Here is a 13,664-nt window from a genome sequence, read left to right as displayed (position 1 = left end):
CAGGCATTCCAGGTGAGCATCTCCACGGGTTAAGGGCTCAGGAGCCAACGGGAATTCTGCAGGTTCGCAAGTCGCGCAAGGGAGAGCGGTGGCGCGTCATGGCTGACTGACTCAGTGTTCTTGTAGAGGGCCCTATACATAGGCGAGGGGCGGGGGGGAAGGGCTAAAGGATAGAATTCCCACAGCCACAGACCTTAGTGAGTGAGAGGTCTCTTCAGTCACGCCGCTCTCGGATCTCGCTGCAGGGAGGGATTCTGGTGCCGCTCTCGGGTCGTGCAGCTTGGGGGTGTCTCTAGCGCTGCTCTCGGGTCTCGCTGCTGGGGGGGAGGGGTCTTTGGGGCCACTCTCAGGTCGTGCTGCTGGGAGGGAGTCTGGCGCCTCTCTCGGGTTATGCTGCTGCGGGGAATCTCTGGTGCCGCTCTCGAGTCGCGCTACTGGGGGGGGTCTCTGGCGCCTCCTTGGGATCATGCTGCTGGGGGGGTCTCTGGCTTCGCTCTCCGGTCGTGCTGCTGGGGGGGGGTCTCTGTTACCGCTTTTGGGTCGCGCTGTTGGGGGGGTCTCTGGTGCCGCTCTCGGTAGTGGTGCTGGGGGTGGGGTCTCTGTCTCCACTCTCGGGTCGCGCTGCTGGGGGGAGGTCTCTGGCGCCGCTCTCGGGTCGCACTACTGGGGGTGGTCTCTGGAGCCTCCCTCCGGTCATGCTGCAGACGGGGGGTGTCACTGGCCCCGCTATCAGGTGATGCTGCTGCGGGGGGTCTCTGGCACCTCTCTCGGGTTTTGCTGCTGGGTGGGTGTCTGGGGCCGCTCTCGGGTGATGCTGTTCGGGGAGGTCTCTGGCGCCGCTCTCCGGTAGCGGTGCTGGGGGTGGGGTTTCTGTCTCCACTCTCGGGTAATGCTTCTGGGGGGGTCTCCGGCGCCGGTCTCGGGTCGCGCTCCTTGGGGGTGGGGTCTCTGTCGCCACTTTCATCTCATGCTGCTGGGGGGGGTCTCTGGCGCCACTCTCGGGTGATGCTGCTGGGGGGGGGCCTCTGGCTCCCATCTCAGGTTGTGCTGCTGGGGGGGGGGAGATCTCTGTCGCCGTTCTCTGGTGATGCTGCTGGGGGGAGGGTCTCTGGCGCCACTCTTGGGTCGCACTGCTGGGGGCGGGTCTGTGGTGCCGCTCTCGGGTCTTGCTGCTGGGGGGGGTCTCTGGCACCGTTTTCGGGTCACTCTGCTGGGGGAGGTCTCTGGCTTCGCTCTCGGGTCACGCTGCTGGGGAGGGTCTCTGGCGCCGCCCTCGGGACTTGCTGCTGGGGGGGGTCTCTGGCGCCGCCCTCGGGTCGCAATGCCGGGGGGGTTCTTTCGCGCTGCTCTCGGGTTTTGCTGCTGGGGGGGGGGAGGGTCTCTTGTTTCGCTCTCGGGTCATGCTGCTGGGGGGGGGACTTTGCAAGCGGGGCCGGGTACTAAAGGCACCAAGCAGCTGGCGGAATCACTGAGAACAAGGGTCATGGGGTCGGGGGTTGGTTGAGACTCTTTGGACCAGAGGCAGGGGGTCCAGGCTGCCAAATGTGTCGCGGAGAACCTCCATCTATCGGACGCGGCTTCCTCTCCGCGCTTGCAGAACCGAGCAGCTAAAAGTGTTAGAAGCCAAATCAGAGCGGCTCATGTGTGTGTTAGAAACGGCTACGGGGAGCCAATTGCACTGGCACCTGACGCCTTCTTCAGCCCTTTGTTGCTGCATTCTCAGGCTGGCACCTCTCACAACCATTCATTCATCGTCCAAGCACTCTCTCTCTTATGTACATTCCCTAATTAATGTTTCCCATACAGTATTTTGCATAATAATACAAGAGTTGTAGTTACAAAAAGTTACAAACGTTTCTGGGTGGCATTTCTTAAAACATTCTCTCTCTGAGCGCTGAGTTAGTTACTGTTATAGTTACAATGCTTCACTTTGCGATTAGGGTTAAGTGCTTCACAATGCTTTGAAGAGAACGGTTGTCAATTGTGTAACAGTAAGTTTGAGCGTGCCCTGGCGCACAGCGAGGGGAGCTGTTTCTGGCTACATAGTAGTATATTTTTAACAGTTTGAAGTTACATGACCTAATATTACATTCCTAACCAATTATATTCTAGAGGGGCAAAAATGTTTAGATTTATAATTAAACAATCCTAACAAATAATAATAATAATAATAATTATAAATCTAAACACTTCTCAAGCTTGATAACACTAAATCTAAACACTTTCACAAGAATAAATCTAAACACTTCTATGCTTCTTCTACTTAACAAACTTCTCCTCCTTAGACTTGTAGTTGTGGGGAACAAATTCTGGGGAGTCACTTCCACTTGGGGAATCCTGTTTCATACTTGACTATGTTCTCCCTACACTAAGGCTGGCCGAGAGACTGTCCCGGACTGATCGTAACAGACTGTTCTGTCCGCGAATGGGCTGAGAGTAAAGGGCGTGTTCGGAATCTGTGGCGCCCAATCTGAGGCTGTCCGAGGTGACTCTTAACGGACTGCTCCGTGCGCCAATGGGCGGTGACTCAAGGCGTGTTCTGGGGCTGCTGGCGGCCAATAGGTTGTCCGGGGTGGATTATAACAGACTCTTCTGTCCGCGAATGGGCTGTGACTAAGGGGCGTGTTCTGAATCAGAGGCACCCAATAGGCTGACCCGGCTGCATCTTAACGGACAGCTCTGTCTGCGAATGCGGTGTGACTAGGGGGAATGACCTGCCACTGCTCTCGACCAATAGGCTGTCCGGGGTGGATCTTAATGGACTGCTCTGTCCTCGAATTGTCTGTGACTTAGGGGTGGTTCCTGGCTGTGTGCCAGCCAATGGGCTTTCGGAAGACAGCCTTGGCGGAGGATAGCGTCGCCCAATGGGCTGTCAGCAAAGGGGATCCTGCCTCTGGTTCGGCCAATGGGCTGCCGCAGGGGGGCGTTGTCTGACTGGGCGGCCGGCGCCGCCATGACAGGAAGGTCCGAGGAGCGCGCGGGGGCGCGAGCGAATCCTGGGTCCGAGTGCGAAGCTCCCCGCCCCCAGCCCGCCCCTTGTTGGTGTCTGGCCCGGGGGAGGAGGGGGCGCGAGGGAAGGTGGGGGAGCGGGCTGGGGGTGGGGTGTCTGGACAGGGGTGAGGTGTAGGAGCAGGCTGGGTGTGAGGGGCCGGGGGGGGCGCTTGGCACTGGGGGGGCAGGAGGGGGTGAGGGGCCGGGGGGGTGCTCGGCACTGGGGGGGCAGGAGGGAGGGGCCGGGGGGGGCCTTGGCACTGGGGGGGGCAGGAGGGGACAGGGCGCGGGAGAGCGCAGGCGCGGGCGGCGCTGGCTGGGCGGGAAACTCCCGGGACGCTCGCGCTGACGAGGCGGGCGGGAAAACGCTGCGGGGGGCGCTGAGGGGCGGAGCCTGGGGGGCGGGGCGGGAGCTGGCAGTGACGTGGAGCCCCCCCCCGCCTGCTTCTCTCCGGGCCCCAGGCTGGACATCGGCGGGGCGGCCCCTGGCGGAGGTGGGGGGGCGATTTCTGCCCCCCCCCCCGGCGCTGCAGCCTCCCCGGGGAGCAGCGCCCCTGTGACCCCCCCCCACGTGGTGCCGGGGGAACGGGGCTGTGGCCCCCCCTTTGGGGCGCGGGAGCTGACCCGGGCTCCAGTCACGTGGGTGTCTCGGGGAGGGGGGGCTGCGGGCCACCGGGGCGCGGGAGTGTCACGTGCCCCCTCCCCCCGCCGGGGAGCCGCGCGCCCTCGAGGGGTGGTTCCCGCGGGCGGGGCACGCACAGAACGTGTCCCGCACGCGGGGGGGCGGGGCGGCCTGAGCCCTGCTCCCCGCGCTGCTCGCTGCCTGGGGGCGGGGCCGGGTGCCCGCTGAATCCCCCCTGTGCCCGGGGGGGGCAGTTCGGCGGGGGGCGCTGTGGGGGGGGATGCTCTGGCCCTGGCTGCCCGCAGTGCCGCCCAGTGCCCGGCTGTGCCTCCTGCAGAGGCCGAGAGCGTCCTGGGTGGGGGCGTGTGGGGAGAGGGGGGGAGTGGCTGAGAATTGGGGGGCAAACAGGTGACAGACAAACCAACCGACAGAAAAGCCTCCCTGCCTGGCCCCCAGCTGAGCGGAGAAACGTCCCCCTGGCGCCAGAGCACTGCAGGGCCCAGCCTAGTCGCTTTGTGCGCTCCAGCCCCACGGCGTGGGGAGGGGGCGACGGTGGAGGAGCCCCACGCACCCAGGCCTTAGGTTCCCCACCCGCCTTCTAAGCACTGAGCATTTTAGGCCTGGCTGGACTAGAGAAGGGGGCACCAGGGGAGTTGCCGCTGAAGGCGCGCGGCCGCGCACAAACACCCCTCTGCCGCCCACCTCCGTTGCGGAGCCTTGCAGCGGCACTCGCCTTCCTGCTGGCCGGGGAATGGCGCGGTTGTTTTCCTGATCTGGTGGAGGGCGGCTGCCCGGTTGTGTCCCTGCTGGGGCAGCCTCGCCCCACCTCCAGCTGCGATTGGGGCTTCTGTTTGTTTCTGTTCATACAGTTTGCTGCAGTTTTCCATCCCCGAGGACCTGCATGAAGCTGGTCCGACCAGAGATACTGGGATCGATTTTTAAGAGTAAGAGGTTTTGTTTTTAAAGCAGGGGTGAGGAACCTAATACCCCAGCTCACGTGAGTGTGGCCCTCGAGACTCAAGGTTCCCACACTAACGCTCTAGCTCCCCTCCAGATTGGTGATAGAAATGTAGCCGTGTTAGTCTGGGGTAGTTGAAGCAAAATGCAGGACAATGTAGCACTTTAAAGACTAACAAGATGGTTTATTAGATGATGAGCTTTCGTGGGCCAGACCCACTTCCTCAGATCAAATAGTGGAAGAAAGTAGTCACAACCATATATACCAAAGGATACAATTAAAAAAAAGAACAAATATGAAAAGGACAAATCACATTGCAGAACAGGAGGGGGATGCGGTGGGGGGGAAGGGGAAGGAAGGTAAGTGTCTGTGAATTGATGATATTAGAGGTAGGGAGAGTGGGATGTTTGTGAGTTAATGGTATTAGAGGTGATAATTGGGGAAACTATCTTGGTAATGGGTGAGATAACAAACATTTGAACTAAGTCCTTGTTGGAAAGTGTCGAATTTTAACATGAATGACAGTTCAGAGGATTCCCTTTCAAGTGCAGATGTAAAAGGTCTTTGTAGCAGAATGCAGGTGGTTAAGTCATTGAGAGAGTGTCCTTTCTGGTTAAAATGGCAAGAAACTGTTTTCTCTTTGTGATCTTGTCTGATATCTGTTTTGTGGGCATTAATCCTTTGGCGAAGTGTCTGAGATGTTTGTCCAATGTACATAGCAGACGGACACTTTCGGCACACGATAGCATAGATTATATTTCTGGATGCGCAGGAATATGTGTTCTTGATCTTATAACTCACTTGGTTGGGTCCAATAATGGTATCAGCAGAATGAATATGTGGACAAAGCTGGCAACGGGGTTTGTTGCAAGGGAAGGTACCAGGGTTGATATTAGTGTGGTATGTCCTGTGGTGGTTGGTAAGAATGATCTTGAGGTTAGGTGGTTGTCTATAGGAGACTATGGGTCTGTCTCCCAGAGCCTCTTTGAGTATGGTATCCTGTTCCAATATAGGCTGTAGTTTATTGATAATGTGTTGGACAGGTTTAAGTTGGGGGTTGTAGGTGATGACAAGTGGTGTTCTATTGTTGGTTTTCTTGGGTCTGTCTTGAAGTAGATGGTTTCTAGGTATTCGTCTGGCTCTTTCAATTTGCTTTTTTATTTCTCTGGGTGGCCAGATTGGAGCAGACAAATTCTGCTAGCCTGCCCCGCCCCGCCCCGCCCCCCGCCCCCCCCTCCTCACAAGCTCCGGTGTGCGAGGGGAATGTGGGAAGCCTCTTCCTCCTTCTCAGTTGGGGCATGTGTTAATGCGGATGGTGGGGTTTGGGATTTTTTTTTTCTTCACTCTTGTGTGTAGGGTTGCCAGGTGTCTAGCACTGAGCCAGACAGCCCGGTAGTTGCACTTTTTGTCCGGTAAATAAATTTAGAAAATACCGGACATACAAAATGTCCAGTATTTTCTGCTTTTCCTCTGTGCCCAGCAGAAATAAGCCGGGGCGGGGAGATTGGCTGACTAATTAAAGGGGTCACAACTGGATTTTGCTCAACAAAAATGTTCCTGGTGGGGTTTTTTTGTTTGGTTGGCTTCTTTCCCTCAACAAAAATTTTCCTGGCGCCTTTTTTTTTTTTTTTTTTTTTGCTGAAACCATCTGGCAACCCTACTAGTGTGTGCCTTCCGCCCCCCCAATAAGGTTCCCCACCCCGTCTGAAAGCGAGAGTTGGGAGAACAGGTTACCTTGCGTTCCTGTGTCCTTATAAGGAAGTTGAAGGCTACTATAAAATCCCCCCTCATGGTCTCCTCTTCAGACTAAAGAAACCTAAATCCCTCAGCCTCTTCATAGAGCAATTGCTCCAGCCCCCTAATCATTTTGGTTGTCCTCTGCTGGACCCTCTCCAATGTGTCCACATCCCTTCTGTAGTGGGGGGCCCAGAACTGGACACAGTACTCCAGATGTGGCCTCACCAAAGCCGAATAAAGGGGAATAATGACATCTCTGGATCTACTGGCAATGCTCCTCTTAATGCAACCTAATATGCCATTAGCCTTCTTGGCTACAAGGGCACACTGTTGACTCATCTCCAGCTTCTCATCCACTGTAACCCCCAGGTCCTGTCTGCAGAACTACTACTTAACCGGTTGGTCCCCAGCTTGTAACTATGCTTGGGATTCTTCCATCCCAAGTGCAGGACTCTACACTTGTCCTTGTTGAACCTCATCAGATTTCTTGTGGCCCAATCCTCCAATTTGTCTAAGTCATTCTGGACCCTATCTCCGCCCTTAGGCATCTTTTAGCCTTTTTGTTCTATTATTGTTTTTCTATTTGGTACTAGAAAATCAAACTTTCCTCCTGCTTGGGCCTCAAGTTTCACTCCAGCAGCCCTTCCACAAGTAGAATCGTCTGCAAAATAAAATGTCAGGGCTACCGTCATTAAGGTGCTTGTCCCTGTAAGGACATGTGACTGAACTGGTTGTTCAGAAGGTTTCTGGTGAATTGGTTTATGCACAGGTATGCCTCCCGTTCTTCTTTAACCACCGCAGTCTCTTGTTTTTGTCCGGAAGCAAATTCTCTGCCAAGCCACCTTTTTTCCCTTTCATGTAATTGTCTGCTCTTTCGTTCGGTGTGGTAGACTTGTTCTAGTGTGGCATTAGACAACCGAGCCACAGAAAAGTCTGCCTTGGTACCACTGAGTACCGGCCCAGACCAAAGTAGCTTTCAGACACCTTAAGAGAGTCTTGATTTGCAATTCTCCCCTTTCTTCTCCTTGGATTTTCAACTAGGAAAGTGTGCTAATCATCTGCTTTTGCGGAAAAACTTGCCAGCTGTCTACACTGGCCGCTTGAATTTCCGCAAAAGCACTGACGATCTCATGTAAGATTGTCAGTGCTTCTGCGGGAATACTATGCTGCTCCCGTTCGGGCAAAAGTCTTTTTCCGAAAGACTTCTGCGCAAAAGGGCCAGTGTAGACAGCAGAGAGTTCTTTTCCGCAAAAAAGCCCCGATGGCGAAAATGGCGATTGGGGCTTTTTTGCAGAAAAGCGCGACTAGATTGGCCACGGACGCTTTTCCGTAAAAAGTTTACATACCCAGTATCTTGTGAAGAACTTGTCACCTCAGCACAGGGTCCCGGGGCGGGCTTTACCATAAGGGACCCGGAGAGATCATCTAGGCCAGCTGGAGGGGGCAGGGGAGGGGAGGGGAGAGGAGAGGAGAGGAGAGGAGGTTGGCCACTGAAAATGTTGCAGTATTAATTTTCCTTTTATTTGACTTCATATCAAACAAATATTTACAGTTTAAATGACCTTGTTAATTCTCCCTTGTGTTAGTACTCTTTCTTCCAGAACGTTTTAAAAACACAGACGAGACATGTCTTCGCCTGGGTGGCAGGCATCCGAAGAAGGGCACGTGACCTCGATCTTGGAGCACGAGACAAAACTCACTCCGCTCCTGGAGGGGAAATGTTAGAGGCAACACTGGGCTCCAGTGAGCAGCAGCCAGGTGACGCACGTGTCTGTCCTTTCCACACATCTAGGGTGGCCTAGCTCCTAACCGTTCTCTGTCTCTTTTTCGGTCCCTGTAGACTTGGAGGAGATGAGAGGCTGGCCATGTGGTGGCAGAGACCGAAAGGAGCCACCCCCCCCGAGACCCTGCCGGCAGATGGAAACCAGACAGCGATCTATGGAAGAAGAGCAAATAGCAATTGGCTCAAGGTAAGTATCGAGGGAGGGCCGCACAGACGTTTGCGAGCGTGGTACGGGTCCCTGAGAAAAGGCCCTCTGGCTCGTGGTGGAAGAACTTGAAAATACGAAGTACAAAAGTCACAGTGTTGTACTTAAAAGAAGTACTCGGGATCTTTTTCAGAGGGATAAGGCAACACGCCACATTTATTGATCACACACACACACATTATATATATATAGAAATTATTTATTTATTTACCACATGCATATGATAAGTATTGATTATTCTGTGTCACTCACGCACTCACACACACACACACACGTGCACAAGCACACTCCGTCTTGCTGTTGTTACCAACTTGTTGCTCCCCTTAACTTCACTGGCCAGGTGAGTTAGATGGGGGAGGGGTGGAGCCGGGCTTCTGCTGATCCGGATCGATGCTCCGATGGTGACAAGATGAGACCCGGAGTCCTCTGCAAGACAACTCACTTTTATAGCAGCTTCCCTCTTATGCAAATATATCCCAGATTCAAAATCTGGGTCTGTGTCCTTTGGTCCCTTTGTGGGTGCTGTCTGTTAAGAGAGGGTGTTTTCCAAAGAAGGTGCTTGCTTCTAATCCCCAAGGCCTTCAATATGTCTGCTCTTCTTTCTTGAGCCCTCTTGACACCTTGGGTCTGGCTTCTACCCCCTTTTCAACTGGTGTAGCTCTCTGGAGGTGCTTGGCTCCCAAGTGTTACTCATTCACACCTCGTTCATTCAACTGGGCAATTGATTACAGAGTGGGGGGAGAGAGTGGGGGAAAGATCTTATTCTACTCCTAGCAAATGACATTTTTACCTCTTTAACTATATACTCTGTATTAGAACCCTATGTAGAAAACTAAGTTACAAGGTTATATGGATTCAGGTTCTAATACAAAGTGACAAGGTCATATGGATTAATACAAAGTTACAAGGTTATATGGAGAGGCACAGTGTCAAGTCATATGAAGTACATAGGTTTATCTACAACAGAAACTGAACACCGATTTTTGTATTTTTAAAAATGTCATTAATCCCCCCGCCCCGCCGCCCCCCGAATCTCCTGGCTGGCGATACTTAACGTGTCTAGGATCATACGGAAAACTAAGTGAGTAGGCTGCCAATTGACCTAGCGTCACGCATGCGGAGAGTTGGCAAAACTGGGATTGAAATAAAGACTTGGTCTCCAGCAGCACCGAGGAGCCCCAGACATGGATTAGGGCCTCGTGGGAATAGTTGTCTCCTAATTGATCTAATCTTTGGCTTTTGAGTTTAATATTATTGGTGAGTCCTTCTAGGCGACTGTTAGTCGGTGTGCATGCGTGCGCACGTAAGTATGAGTGCAAGTGTGTGCGTCCGCAAGTGTCCATTTGCGTGTGTGTGCACATGCCTGCGTGCGGGCAGATTGAGCAGATGCGTGTGTGGGCATTTGAGCGAGGGCATGAGTGGGCGCCCAGGCGTGTTAATCTGTTAATTCGCGTTTGTGAGTGTGTACACGCATCCCTGCGTGTGAGCATTTGGCAGGGTGAGTGGCTGTGGTACGGGCGTGTGCGTCTGACGTGTGCCAGTCAGACGGTGCCCTGGCAGCAGTAGCTCCTGGAAAGCGACACCCCTCCCCTCCCATCTGGAGCATGCAACTGGGATGAGAGGGGCAGGGAAGAGTAGCGCTGCTGCAGCGCGTTTCAGCACGAGGCTCTAACTGCCGCGCGGTAGCTGCTCCTTTTGTATCCGACGTGGGGCAACAAGGAGCGGCCTCGCATCATGCCGGCGCCACGTGCGTTCAGTCCCACGGACCGGAAGTGACGTTTGCTCGGTCCACAGCCTGACAGCAACCGACTGGGAACCGTGACCGGAAGGTGCCCAGGTACGAGCGCTCAGCTGGTGCCAGGTCAGCGGGTGGTAGGCAGGAGACACGGGGCCAGGCGGGACGGGTTCAGACACGGGGTGCCTGGCTGGGACAGCGACTGGGGTTGGAGGCTTCCTGTGGCGGTGCAGCCAGCGTAGGCCACCAGCTCCCGTGGTACGTGGGGCAGAGGAAGGACAGCAGAGCGGAGGCTGGAACCGCTCCGACAAGGCACCACTCTGCTTATGGTTGCCAGGTGTCCGGTTTTGAACTGGACGGTCCAGGCTTTCAGCTTTTTCTTCGGGAAACAAATTTATATTTTCTCAATGTCCGCGAAAGCGGCAAGGAGTTCTGTGCCACAGGGCTCCTCGCTGCTTTTGCAGATTCAGACTAACGCGGCTACTCCTCTGATAAATGTCGGGTATTTTCTAAATCAGATGGAATGCAGATTGTGATGTCATGTCAGGCGTGCCTGGTATTTTTGGTGAAACCATCTGGCAACCCTAGCTCTGCTCCTTGCTTGGCCGGGGTGGCGCCCTGCCTCTGTGGCAGGTCCTGACGTCACAGGGAGCGTGTTCCCCAGGAAATCCGGGCAGTGCAGCGGCTTCCGGTCCGCGCCACCCGGCCCCAAGGGAGCGGCGGCGGGAGGCGGCAGGGAGGTCAGAGCGTGACGCTGCCCCGCCCGGATCTCAGCCCTTGGGCGCCCCAGTGTGCACCCCGCCCGGCCGGGCCGCTCCCCTGTAGCTCCGCCCCCAGCGCTGCGCCCGCTGCCTCGTGGCCCGGCTCGGTGCGAAGCTGCCACTGCCGGCTACGAACAGCAGCGCACTGCTAGTGACGTCATTGCCCTGGCGCGGTGCATGCAAATGACGGAACGCGGGGCACGTTCTATCGGCTCCCGGGCGAGTGACACGTGGGTTTGTGTGGCACACAGACGGGTCCCAGGCTCCGTCATTAATGGCAGGGGCGGGGCCACTGACTGGCAGGAACTCAGCTGGGACACAGAAGTGAGCGGCAGAAAACTCCTCGGGGTCTCCGGAAAATCCTCGCGCGGCCCCTCTGGGCTTGTGAACGGGACGCAGCAGAGGCAGCCGCCCCCCTCCCCACCCACCCGCCTCACGCTCCCCGCTGCACTTTCGAAGGCAACAGCAGCATCAGCCTGTCCCGCTGCCAGTCCCTGCACAAGCCGGCTGGGAAATTTGGTGTTGGGGGGAGCAGACTGCACGGGGCGGAGAGGAGTTTGGGGGTGGTGGGGGATCAGACTGCATGGAGCGGAGAGGAGTTTGGGGGGAAGCAGACTGCACGGGGCGGGGAGGAGTTTGGTGAGGGGGGATCATACTGCATGGGGCGGAGAGGAGTTTGGTGAAGGGGAATCATACTGCATGGGGCGGAGAGGAGTTTGGGGGGAAGCAGACTGCACGGGGCGGGGAGGAGTTTGGTGAGGGGGGATCAGACTGCATGGCGCGGAGAGGAGTTAGGGGGGTAGGGGATCAGACTGCAGGGGGCGGAGAGGAGTTTCGTGGGGGGTAGGAGATCAGACTGCACGGGGGGAGGAGTTTGGGGGGGATCAGACTGCACGGGGCGAGGAGGAGTTTGGGGGGGGGATCAGACTGCACGGGGCGGGGAGGAGTTTGGGGGGGATCAGACTGCACGGGGCGGGGAGGAGTTTGGGGGGGATCAGACTGCACGGGGCGGGGAGGAGTTGGGGGGGGATCAGACTGCACGGGGCGGGGAGGAGTTTAGGGGGGGATCAGACTGCACGGGGCGAGGAGTTTGGGGGGATCAGACTGCATGGGGTGGGGAGGAGTTTGGGGGGGATCAGACTGCACGGGGCGGGGAGGAGTTTTGGGGGGCGATCAGACTGCACGGGGGGGAGAGGAGTTTGGGGGGATCAGACTGCACGGGGGGAGAGGAGTTTGGGGGGATCAGACTGCACGGGGCAGGGAGGAGCTTTGGGGGGGATCAGACTGCACGGGGCGGACAGGAGTTTGGGGGGGCGATCAGACTGCACGGGGCGGAGGGGACTGTGGGGGGGATCAGACTGCACGGGGGGGAGAGGAGTTTGGGGGGGATCAGACTGCACGGAGCGGGGAGGAGTTTGGGGGGGGATCAGACTGCACGGGGCGGGGAGGAGTTTTGGGGGAGATCGGACTGCACGGGGCGGGGAGGAGTTTGGGGGGATCGGACTGCACGGGGCGGGGAAGAGTTTGGGGGGGATCGGACTGCACGGGGCGGGGAGGAGTTTGGGGGGGATCGGACTGCACGGAGGGAGAGGAGTTTGGGGGGATCGGACTGCACGGGGCGGGGAAGAGTTTGGGGGGATCGGACTGCACGTGGGGGAGGAGTTTGGGGGGATCAGACTGCACGGGGGGAGAGGAGTTTGGGGGGGATCGGACTGCACGGAGGGAGAGGAGTTTGGGGGGATCGGACTGCACGGGGCGGGGAAGAGTTTGGGGGGATCGGACTGCACGGGGCGGGGAGGAGTTTGGGGGGATCAGACTGCATGGAGGGGAGGATCAGACTGCACGGAGCGGGGAGGAGTTTGGGGGGGGATCAGACTGCACGGGGGGGAGGAGTTTGGGGGGATCGGACTGCACGGGGCGGGGAGGAGTTTGGGGGGGATCGGACTGCACGGAGGGAGAGGAGTTTGGGGGGATCGGACTGCACGGGGCGGGGAGGAGTTTGGGGGGGATCAGACTGCACGGGGGGAGAGGAGTTTGGGGGGATCAGATTGCACGGGGGGGAAGAGTTTGGGGGGATCGGACTGCACGGGGCGGGGAGGAGTTTGGGGGGATCAGACTGCACGGGGGGGAGGAGTTTGGGGGGATCGGACTGCACGGAGGGAGAGGAGTTTGGGGAGATCGGACTGCACGGGGCGGGGAAGAGTTTGGGGGGATCGGACTGCATGGGGCGGGGAGGAGTTTGGGGGGGATCAGACTGCACGGGGGGAGAGGAGTTTGGGGGGATCAGATTGCACGGGGCGGACGAGTTTGGGGGGATCAGACTGCACGGGGGGAGAGGAGTTTGGGGGGGATCGTACTGCACGGAGGGAGAGGAGTTTGGGGGGATCGGACTGCACGGGGCGGGGAAGAGTTTGGGGGGATCGGACTGCACGGGGCGTGGAGGAGTTTGGGGGGGATCAGACTGCACGGGGGGAGAGGAGTTTGGGGGGATCAGATTGCACGGGGGGGAAGAGTTTGGGAGGATCGGACTGCACGGGGCGGGGAGGAGTTTGGGGGGATCAGACTGCACGGGGGAGAGGATCAGACTGCACGGAGCGGGGAGGAGTGTGGGGGGGGATCAGACTGCACGGGGGGGAGGAGTTTGGAGGGGGATCAGACTGCACGGGGCGGGGAGGTGTTTGGGGGGGATCGGACTGCACGGGGCGGGGAGGTGTTTGGGGGGGATCATACTGCACGGGGGGAGAGGAGTTTGGGGGGATCGGACTGCACGGGGCGGGGAAGAGTTTGGGGGGATCGGACTGCACGGGGCGGGGAGGAGTTTGGGGGGATCAGACTGCACGGGGGGAGAGGAGTTTGGGGGGATCAGAGTGCA

The sequence above is a fragment of the Pelodiscus sinensis genome, chromosome 8, assembly GCF_052426305.1.
Source record: "Pelodiscus sinensis isolate ZL-2025 chromosome 8, ASM5242630v1, whole genome shotgun sequence".
NCBI classification, from domain to species: Eukaryota; Metazoa; Chordata; order Testudines; family Trionychidae; genus Pelodiscus; species Pelodiscus sinensis.
This window is presented reverse-complemented; position numbering follows the sequence as displayed.